The sequence below is a fragment of the Diceros bicornis genome (genome assembly GCF_020826845.1).
Source record: "Diceros bicornis minor isolate mBicDic1 chromosome 28 unlocalized genomic scaffold, mDicBic1.mat.cur SUPER_28_unloc_2, whole genome shotgun sequence".
Lineage (NCBI taxonomy): Eukaryota > Metazoa > Chordata > Mammalia > Perissodactyla > Rhinocerotidae > Diceros > Diceros bicornis.
Genome location: NW_026690892.1, coordinates 435,999 through 446,158, shown reverse-complemented (window position 1 = coordinate 446,158; position 10,160 = coordinate 435,999).

Sequence of the window (10,160 nt, the reverse complement as noted above, 5' to 3'; positions counted from 1 at the left end):
GCATGCTGAGCAGTCAAGTTTAAAAGGAAAAATCCCGAGAGTGTGGTCACCTCCTCGAACCAGGAGTCCCTTGTCTTGCTAGGGAGGCAAACAGGTGGGATGTAGCTGGTGTTGGGGCTGCCCATGAGGAGCGGAGAGACTTGGTCTTGCTGTCGCTCTGGTAGGGTGGTGCCAGCTGTTGCCAGAGAAGAGCACAGGAATCTGTGCCCAACAGAAAAATGGCCCGTGTGAGTCCACCCTCAGAGACGGAAACTGAACAGGCTCAGGCTCATGACCGGAAGCTGTTCCACAGCTAAGTCATCCACCCTCATTACAGCGGGAGAACACTGAAGATGAAGCAAAGGCCTGATTGGGTCCCTGTTCCTGTCTGACTGTATGCCAGGAGTTGCCAGGTGCAGGGGATGCAGTGGTGAGAAGGACGCGTTCATTCCAGCTGGTGCATCGGGTGGCAGGCTGCCTCTAATGAGTCTGGCCTCAAACTAGGAAATCAAGACGACGTCGCCTGCCCCCAGAGCAGCCGAAGGAGGCCTTGTTCATGAGGGGATTCCTTTGGGCAGATTCTACGCCTCACCCTGGGCCTCACAACCGTGCCTGTATGATAGAATCATCTGGGAGGTTACTGATTGATTGTTTTGATGTACCGTATTCAACAGTTGGTGGACATTTGGGTGGTTCCAATTTTTGGCAATTATGAATAATGCCAGAACTTCATGTATGAGTTTTACGTTGGCCCAGCGTTTTATTTTTTTGGATCATGCACATACAAGTGTCTGTATGAACGTGTTCTCAGTTTTCTCGAGTGTATACCTAAGGAGTGGGATCACTGGGGCCTTCATTTAATTTTTTAAGTTTGGACACTTTTACCACGTAATTCATGACACGCTCGGTGATCTTGAGTCCAAAACACCGAGTATTAATTGCCCTGAAGACAACACGGGCTGTTCCCTACAGGCTCCTCAGAGGTTCTGCCTGCTCTCTGAGGTTCTCCCTGGACATCAGGACCCTCCCGGTGCCCCATGCTCATCAAGGTGACAGATGGGCCTGGGTCTTGCTGATGCCGCACAGCTTCCCGCTGGGTCAGCTCAGGTCCAGAGCTCCTGGAAAAACAGCTCAAATGAGGTGCTCCCCCATCAACATTTGTGACGTGGGAGCTCCGGGTTCTTGACTCCGTCCTCCTCCTCGTTCTCTGTGCTGCCTCTGCCATGTTGATAGGGACTTCCTTTAACCCTCAAGAGTGTCAGAATAACTCACATTCTTTCTTGGCCATCCTTCACGCCCAGCATCCATTCCTGTTGCTTTTTCTACCACATCGATATTTTTAAAACATTGACATGTGGGTCACATAACTTAAGACCATTTTAAAGTGTACAGTTCAGTGGTTTTAGTGTATTGTCTATGTGGTACAACTACCCCCACCATCTCATCTCACACATTCCCTTTGGAGAGCTCGTTTTCACCATCATGAGCCCCCCCGCCCCCCCAGTAGAATGTCACATGATAAAACCAGGGGAGCCATGTGACCACAGATGCTGCTCTTTCCTCCTGTGGCCGAGTTCCTTACGTTACCTTTTGAGAGAGGGTGGGGGAAGCTTTAAACCGTTATTTTATCCAAGAGAAACTGAATCAGACTCTAGGGGGTGGAGTCCTGGCATGGGTAACTCCCCTGGGGATCCGAATGTGAGCTGTGGTGAGAACCTGCCAAGAAGCAGCCAGAGCTGCTCCAGGAGGAATTATGCCCTGGTTGGGGGCGGGGAAGCAAAGTCATGATTCTGAGGGTTGGCTGGACATCTGCTGGTTCCCTGCATGCGCCACTGCCCCCACCACCCCAACTCTGCACACAGAAGACACTTGAACCAGCCAGGGACCCCTCCTGAGAACTGAGGCCAGGACCCTGGCAGTACCCTTTCCCTCCTCCTATCAGCCCTCTTCATAACGCAGACCCCCACTCAGATGATAAGTTTTGTCCCCTGTGTGGAAGTCTTCAGTGGCTCCCCATGGCCTGTAGGAGGGTGAGGCCCCTGGCGGACCTGAGCACCCACCTTGCATTTCAGCCTCAACCCCTACCTGCCCCATCCACTCCTCCCTCCCCCGCCACACTCCTCCATTCCAGCCAAGGTTCCCTCTCACCCTCTGCGCCTTTGCTCCTCCCTCTGCTGGGTCCCCATCTTACCAAGCTCAACCCTAATGTCCTGGCTTTTTGGTCTGCCCCCTACTGCTGGACAGTGGTCATTCCCTACCCCTGGGCACAGCACACCCTTGTGGTCTAGCCTGGCCCTGCACTCCCTGGAATAGCTCCTTTCCCTGTCTTCTCACTTCCTAGAGAGACTCAGGTGCAGGGGCCACAGCAGGTTCCTCGGGGTCCCCAGCACCTGGCACAAGGTCCAGCACTGCCCGAGTGACAGCGACTGTGAGTGAGTGGTGGGAAAGGGAGGTCGGGCTCTGGAGGCCTTTGTAACTTTTGAGAGTTTGGGGGACATCAAGAGTCCCCGTGGATGTCCTAGCTCCAATGGGGTCTCTGAATGAAGGAGGGGGGCGTAGTCTGAGTAACCCAGAAGGGAAAGCATTCACAGCATCCAGAACTTTCTTGGGCTCAGGGTGGTGAGAGAGCTTCAGCCCCATTGTCACTCCCTTCAGACACCAGGTCTGCTTGTCCTGCGGGCGGGAGTGAGGCGGGTGGGGATGGAGGTTGGTGGGGTTCAGTGCAGGCTCAGGTCTTCAGCCCTGCCCTGGTCACACCGGCCATCCGTGGAAAATGTCAGAGAGGGGCAGTGAAGGGTGTCCAAGGTCCAAGACCTCTGTCCTGCCTGGGCATCCCCAGTGCCTACTTGCCAAAAGGGCAGGAACCAAATGCCAGAGCCCTTGTAGGAGGGACGCTGGGCACGGAGCCCTCCCTCGTGCCCCCAGGGTATCTTGTCAGGAGGCATCACCTCCTGGGCTTCTAGCACCAGGGACCTCCCTGGGGGTGTGACATCCACAGTAGGGCTCCAGGCTTGGGCCAGAGGCCCTGTGGCCCGGAATCCAGCCCCTGATCCTCTGCCTGCCACCAGCAAGGCCCTGTCCTGCCCGCAGGCCCCCTGACACCCAGGCCCACCTAAGCCAGATGTTTGGGAGGATGGATGGGCATAGCAGTCGGTCTCCAAAATGGCCCCAGTGATCTTTCCTTCTTGGTTTCACACCCTTTTGTGTTCTCCTCCTGTGTCAAATCAGAGCGGGGCTGTATCCTCACAGAGTACGGTGGAGGCAGAGGCATGTGAATTCTGAGGCTCGGGGCCAAAAAACCATTTTGGCTCCTATACTGGCCCTTGAATCCCTTGCTCTGGGGGAAGCCGGGCACCGTATTGTGAGGTCACTCAAGCAGCCCCATGGGGAGACCAACGTGGAGAGGAACAGGCTCCCTGCCAACAGCTGAGCCCAACTTGCCAGCCCTGTGAATAAACCATCTGGGAAGTAGATCCTGCAGTCCCAGCCAGGACTTGAGATGATCGCAGCCTCCTGAGGGACCCTGACCCAACTGCTCACACTGCTCTCGAATTCCTAACCTACAGGAACGGTGACACGTAAACAATCATTTTAATCCATTGTGTTTGGGGCAACTCGTTACCCTGCATCAGGTAACTAATACAGCCCCTCTCGCTCTGGGGATGTGCCCTCTCTCAGATGCTGGGTGTGGACGGGAAGGTTGTTCTGCCTTCCTCCCAGCCCCTGGCCATGTTCCTCGACCATGGAATGGAGAAGGAAAGAGATGAGATGTGGCCCTGGAGCAGCAAAAAATCAGACGCCCTCAGCCAACATGATATTTTTCTCCGTTTTAATTAACACTTTACAAAGTACAAAATACATTGTCTTTTTGGGGGAACATTTGGTATTTGTTTCTCTCCATCACACAGTACATGAATCTTGAGGGTTTCGTGTTTCTTCAAGAAAGAAAGAAAGCGTGAGGGTCCCCACCAGGGTGTAAGGCTGCCCGGTTCTCCCCTCTCCAGACCTTGGGACAGATGTAAGTGCCACTGCTACAGCTGGTGACCTGGGGCAGGCCAGGTGAGGGCCAGACCCCCGAAGACGAGGTCCTGGGCAGGGCAAGGCCCCCCAGAGTCCCACTGTACCCCCAACACCCCCTCACCCCATCTCAGGGTAACGGAAATGATCTTGGCATAGAGCAAGAGTGGGGCGTGGGATTTTGTTTCTTACTCCCCGACCCCAGCACGGAGCCCACTATGCTCAGTTCTTCCCTGGACCATTTCCTGAAAAGATAAACTGAGGCAGGGGACAGGGAGACGCACTGGGCTTGGCCTGTGACTTGGGACATCGACTTGGCCTCTTTTTCAAGCCCCCTTCCCACCCCTTCTCCAACTTTGCTGGACCCTCTTCAGAGACGAGCCCCAGTAGGCGAGGGGGCACCAGCACCCAAAACCTCTCCCTGTGAACAGTATCCTGAGGACTGCATGCTTCTGAAGAGCCGGCTCAGTCGGCCTAGCCCCTTTGGGCCGCATGGACTGCCAGGCCTCACAGAGCACAGCAGAGCCCCTACTGGGGACACCTCTGCCCCCACCACAGAGCAGAATTACACAGTCAAGTGGGCTGGGGCAGTCCTGCATGCAAGGCCTGCCACACCACCATCAACTCCACATGTGGCCTCCGGGTAAGAATGCTACCGAGTCCTCAAAATACTGGATGGGTCAGTCCCTCAGCTAGGATTTGGGCTCTACATATGTGTGCTCGCACACACACTAATGTGGATGACATGGCACATGCTCACACATACATGTGTGTATATGAACACACGTGTGGCCGTCCACAGAACACTGTCCTGCCCCCAGGGCAGGGACCACCCTGCACTCCTGACTCTCACAGCCTCCCACCACCTTGAAGCAAGAGTCACAAACTCCCTCACCACCAGGCTGCCCACAGATGCCAGGGGCCAGGCCGCAGGCTCCTACCTCCACTCCGGTCGCTCCTGGTGCCGCCAGACTCAAGGACAGAGGCTGCCTCAGCCACCAGCTCCTGCCTTTACCTTCCCGAGAGAGCAGGCATCATGGGAGGGCTGAACATCAAAGCTGAAGGTATGGAAAGGGGATGAGAGACAGTTAAGCTTGTCCTTTTGCTGCCTCTAATTTGAAAATGAAAGAAAGAAAAGAGCTGGATAGGTCTGAGAGGTGGGAAAAGGTCTCTCCTTTAGCAAGGCTCCACTCCCCTCAGGACAGCCCCGCCAATCTTCCCAAGCCTGCCCTCTGCTGGGCTGACCACCGTCCACCACCCTGGTTTCTCCCCTCCCAGGAGGCCTCTGTGAATGGAGGGCTGCTGCCCCTCCCTCAGCACAGTATCCAGGAACCTGAAAGGCCAAAGCTCATTTCTTTCCACTGCTGGGAGACTCCGTCATCCTCCCGCAGGCTCCGCTCATGAAGCGACACCAACTTCATTCCTCCACGAATGTGACAGCATTGACTGTCTGCTCCCTGCCCTGGCATACAGTAGGCACAGATATATTGGGGGTATTTTCTTCCTACCCCTGCCCAGTGTCCACTCAGAGATTGGCATCAAAAATTCCTCAGTCACGGGGCTGGAGTGCTCTGCTCTCATGTGAGTTCTCCCCAAGGCCCCTCTCTTAGCTGGGGCCGGCAAGGGCCCTAGTTATCCCCACATCCAGATCCAGAGGCTCAGAAAGGCGGCCCAGGGTGGCCGTGGGACTCCTAAAGTTCTTCCAGGGAAGTGCTGCCAGGTGGGTGGGCCGGTTCGTCTTTGATTATCAGGCAAATGGTGCCTTGGCTTGGGGTGGGAGCCTGGCCCTTCCTATCTCCCAAGAGCCTTCTCTCCTGACCTCCATGGCCTCCTCTGTCCCCTCAGAGGGGACAAGGAACACAAGACCATTCATCTTCTTCTGGACACTACACTGGTCCCCGAGGCCATGCTGCCTGGTGGGAGAGGCCAGAGTGGGCAGCTCTGGGTCACCTGGCTCCCTCCTTCCCCTCAAGGGGCTTGTGGCCTGGAGTTGGTGGGAGGGGGAGAATGCTGATTCTTGGGGGGCTCTGGACCCCCTGAATCTTGGAGAGGAGAGGTCTGCATGCCTCTCCAGCTCAGATGTGTGTCCTGGGCTGAGGGCAGTGGCATAGGCAGCACCTGCTGGGGGGCATTGAAGACCCCCGTGGAGGAAGGGTGTGCACAGGTGGCACTGCACATCTCTCTGATGGATTAGGGCTGGGGGCTGAGGGAGAAAGGGGTTTCTTGGGAACCAGTGGAGGCCATGCTGAGGGTTGAGCCAGAGCACATGTTTCTAATTGGGGGTGAGGGACAAGGTGTGCCCAGGGCTCCCCCATCCCTCACTCTCCCCTCCTTGAGCTCTCACCACTCTGGAATGTACAGGGATGTGGCAGGGAGGGGTGAGGTATGAGGGTGGTGCAGAGGGTGTGAGCTTTCCTCACCAGGGGGAGGCACAGAGGCAAAGACACACCCGGGAGCCCAGGTGGGGGCTCCAGTCACTGACTCACTCCGCCTCTCGGCAGCCTGGCCCAGGAACACCATTGCCCTCTCGTGCACCTGTCTGTCCAGCCTGGGCCCAGAGATGCTCAACACCAACAGGACTCACTCCTCAGGCCTCCCTGAGCTATTGGCTGCCCTCAGTGCCTTTGCCTTCAGACAGTAGGAACCGTGGCCATGGGCTCTTCCACTAGGGAGTGAGGGCAAAGGTCATGCAAGATGGCGGTGCCCAGGAGAGCTGAGGCGTCAAGCAGAGAATGGCACTGGCAGCCCTGGCATTTTGCTGACGGGGATTTCCACCCCTGCGCAGATGGCTGAGCTTGCCAGATGCAGGTCTCCTTGTCAGCCCAGCAGAATGAAGGAGAACAGCCTCAGATCACTGATGGTCCAGCTCAGGGCTGCCCCAGGTGTCCTGCATCAAGCACAGAGCAGAAGGGAGCAGGGACCTCCCTAACCACCACCCAGATGTGAAATCTCAGGGAAAACCTTGGCCCTGAGTCCCAGAACTCCCTGGTCCCATGAATGGCCCAGAGTAGAGTTCACAGGGCTGTGGGGAGGACAGGATAGGGGCTCAAGGTGGGCGCTGGTATTTTAGATGAGTGGGAAGGCATGAATTTTACCACATTTTATCCTTAGGAGAGTTGGAGGAGCAGGTGCAGTCGTGTCTCCATATCTGCCCTCCCTGTGTTGATTCTACTCACCTTGACAACTACCGCTGCACTGCCTGCTGCACGTGCACTGATCTCATTCAACGGCACAGAATCCCCACCATGGGAGCAGCATTGTCCCCATGTCATATGGGGAATTGGAGGTGCAAAAAGTGTCACCAATGCCCTCCTTCAGCTAGCTAATACAACTGATGTGGAACTGAGGGTCAGGAAAAGTGTTCCTGGAGTTTCTACCTGCTGAGCTTGGCCAAGTTCTCACTCTGCCCTGGGCGTCACGGTGTCTCCCGGGTTTTGGGAAATGTGTGGAGGCTTTTTGGGCTGTGCCAGCGAACGGGGGACACCACTGTCATTTAAGGGGGCAGAACATGCCACAGACTGAAGAATTGTCGCCACTCCAACCCACACCCAGGGTTCCGAGGTGAGAACCCCTGGGAAGACACGGGAAGGACATTCTAGCTCTGGCCTAGTTTGGTCACTGGGGATAAAGGAGGTGCTCCTAATCAGCACGGGTGGCTGGTCCCTGAGGATATGGGCACTCTGCACTTTGAGCATATTAATAAAGACTTTGAAACACTTAGAGCCCCAGAGTGCTCTGGTCCTTTCACATTCTCTAAGAAAGGATCCCCTTGGCCTTGGAGCTGGGTTGAAGGCCACAGGGTCAGGGGCCTTGTGTGACCTTGAGGGAGACTCTTGTCACTGTCAGTCCTGGGCAACTTCCCTGAGCCCCAGTGACCCCCCTGTGCTCCTCAGCATCTCTCAGACATAGCCGTGCCCCTTGGCCAACCCTTGGTTCCTTTGCTGGGACTCCCTCCCACGTCCCTGCTCTACTTTGTTCTAGCCCCATCCAGCCTTTCACCACCCCTCTCCAACTGAGCTACCAACCCTCCTCGGTCCTGCCCACCTGTGACCAAGATCACAAAGCAGGTCCTGCTGGTCACTCAGAGGCCACCACTCATCTAGGCTTCACCCTAATGGGGGCCACCTGCAGCAGGAGCTCCGCAGCCACACTGGTGGGGCCTGGTGGACACCTGAAAGGCTCTGGGGAAGGAGACCCTGGGCCAAGCAGGTTCAGGGCTGCCTGCACTGCCCACTGTTCTCCCTGCAGCCCTCCTGGGGCCAGGAGTGATAGGGGTGCACACTCTCATCTCTCCACCTTTTGTTGTGACTCACAATTGCTTCTGGATTTCTCCTGGTGAAGTGAATGTGCTTCTAAAATGTGAGAAATTGAGAAAGGTGTAAAGAAGAAATTAATAATCACTGCTAATCCCTGCCCGTGTAACCGAGCAAAGGCTCCTTCTGCTTGCTGCAACCTTGAAGCCAATCGATCACATGATGAGTCGGTGGTCAGGAAAGGGATTTACTCGATTAGCTAGCAATATTGGAAGATGATGGACTCATGTCCCAGAGACCACCTTAAACAAGTACATAATCTGTGGCAGTTCTGTAGGGACTAGTGGGCTGTGAGGGGGCTCAGGAACATTGACCATCTGGCATCAGAGACTGGAGACATCACACCAGGTCTTTCAGTTGTCATCGATGATGGATGCCGGCATAGATGTTCTTCCTGAGGAGGTCGTCATGTTCCTAAGAAACTCAAAAGAATAAAGTTATCATCTATCACTCTTGGGATGTACGTGTGTCAGCCAGGATTATTTCCGAGAGCTGTTTATCTCCTAGGCTATGTGCAAGGTAAAACACACAGAGCTTGAGTGAGCTAGTCAGAGGTTACTCTAAGTTGCAACACGGCTTCTCTCGAGTCAACTTGCTCTAGGCCAGTATCACCCATGGGTAACATTTGGCAAATTTTCTCCTAGGCCCTGCTGCATTTGTGCTTTCACTTCTTGTTTTCCTCATTCACATTAATTCGTAAGCATTTTCTGAAGTCAGCACAAATATTTTTCCAGCTGTATTGAGGTATGATTAACAAAGAAAAGTTGTATATATTGAAGGTGTACAATGTGATGATTTGATGTATGTACACATTGTGAAATGAATACCACAATCAAGCTAACAAACAGTTCCGTCACCTCCTGTAATAACTCCCCCTTTTTTTAATACTAAGAACTCTTAAGATCAATTCTTTTGAGTATAAAATGCATTATTATTAACTCTGTTCACCTCGTTCTGTATTAGATCTTGAGAATATCCTCATGTTATAATGAAAGTTTGTACCTTTTGACCAACATCTCCCATTCCCCTTGCACCCACAAACCTCCATCCCTGATAGCCACATTCCACTCTCTGTTTCCACGAGTTTGACATTGTTAGATTCCACATGTAAATGAGATCATGCAGTGATTGTCTTTCTGTGTCTGACTTATTTCGCTTAGCATAATGTCCTCCAAGTTCAACCGTGTTGCCAGAAAAGACAGGATTTCTCTCATATTTAAAGCTGGATAATATTTAATTGTAGATACATGTAATGTTTCTTAATCCATTGATCCATCAGCAGACACTGAGGTTGTGTCCATATCTTGGCTATTGTTGTCACCAACTAACTGCCCCGAGTAATTCAAAGGCAGTTTCGAAAGCACTTAACTGTTTCTTTTTTGTTGTTTTGGTGAGGAAGATTAGCCCTGACCTAGCATCTGTTGCCAATCTTCCTCTTTATGCTGAGGAAGATTGGCCCAGAGCTAACATCTGTGCCCATCTTCCTCCGTTTGATATGTGGGACGCCTGCCACGGCATGCCTTGATGAGTGGTGCATAGGTCGGCGCCAGAGAGCCGAAACTGTGAACCCCAGGCTGTTGAAGCGGTGCGCCCAAACCCAACCACTATGCCACCAGGCCGGCCCCTTAACTCTTTCTCAAAGTTGTTTCTCAGTTACATTAAGAGACGCAATCACCAACCACCCTGAACCAGTCCAAACCCCACTGCAAAAGCAACGTCTGCACAGATGGGCCAAGAAGTGTCCAAAGTTACTTTTGCTTCATTTTAATGTTAAGATCTCCACGCCAGGAGGAGCTTAAGCCTTATTAGCATAACATGAAATATACGGGAAAGCATGTTTTCAAACAACGC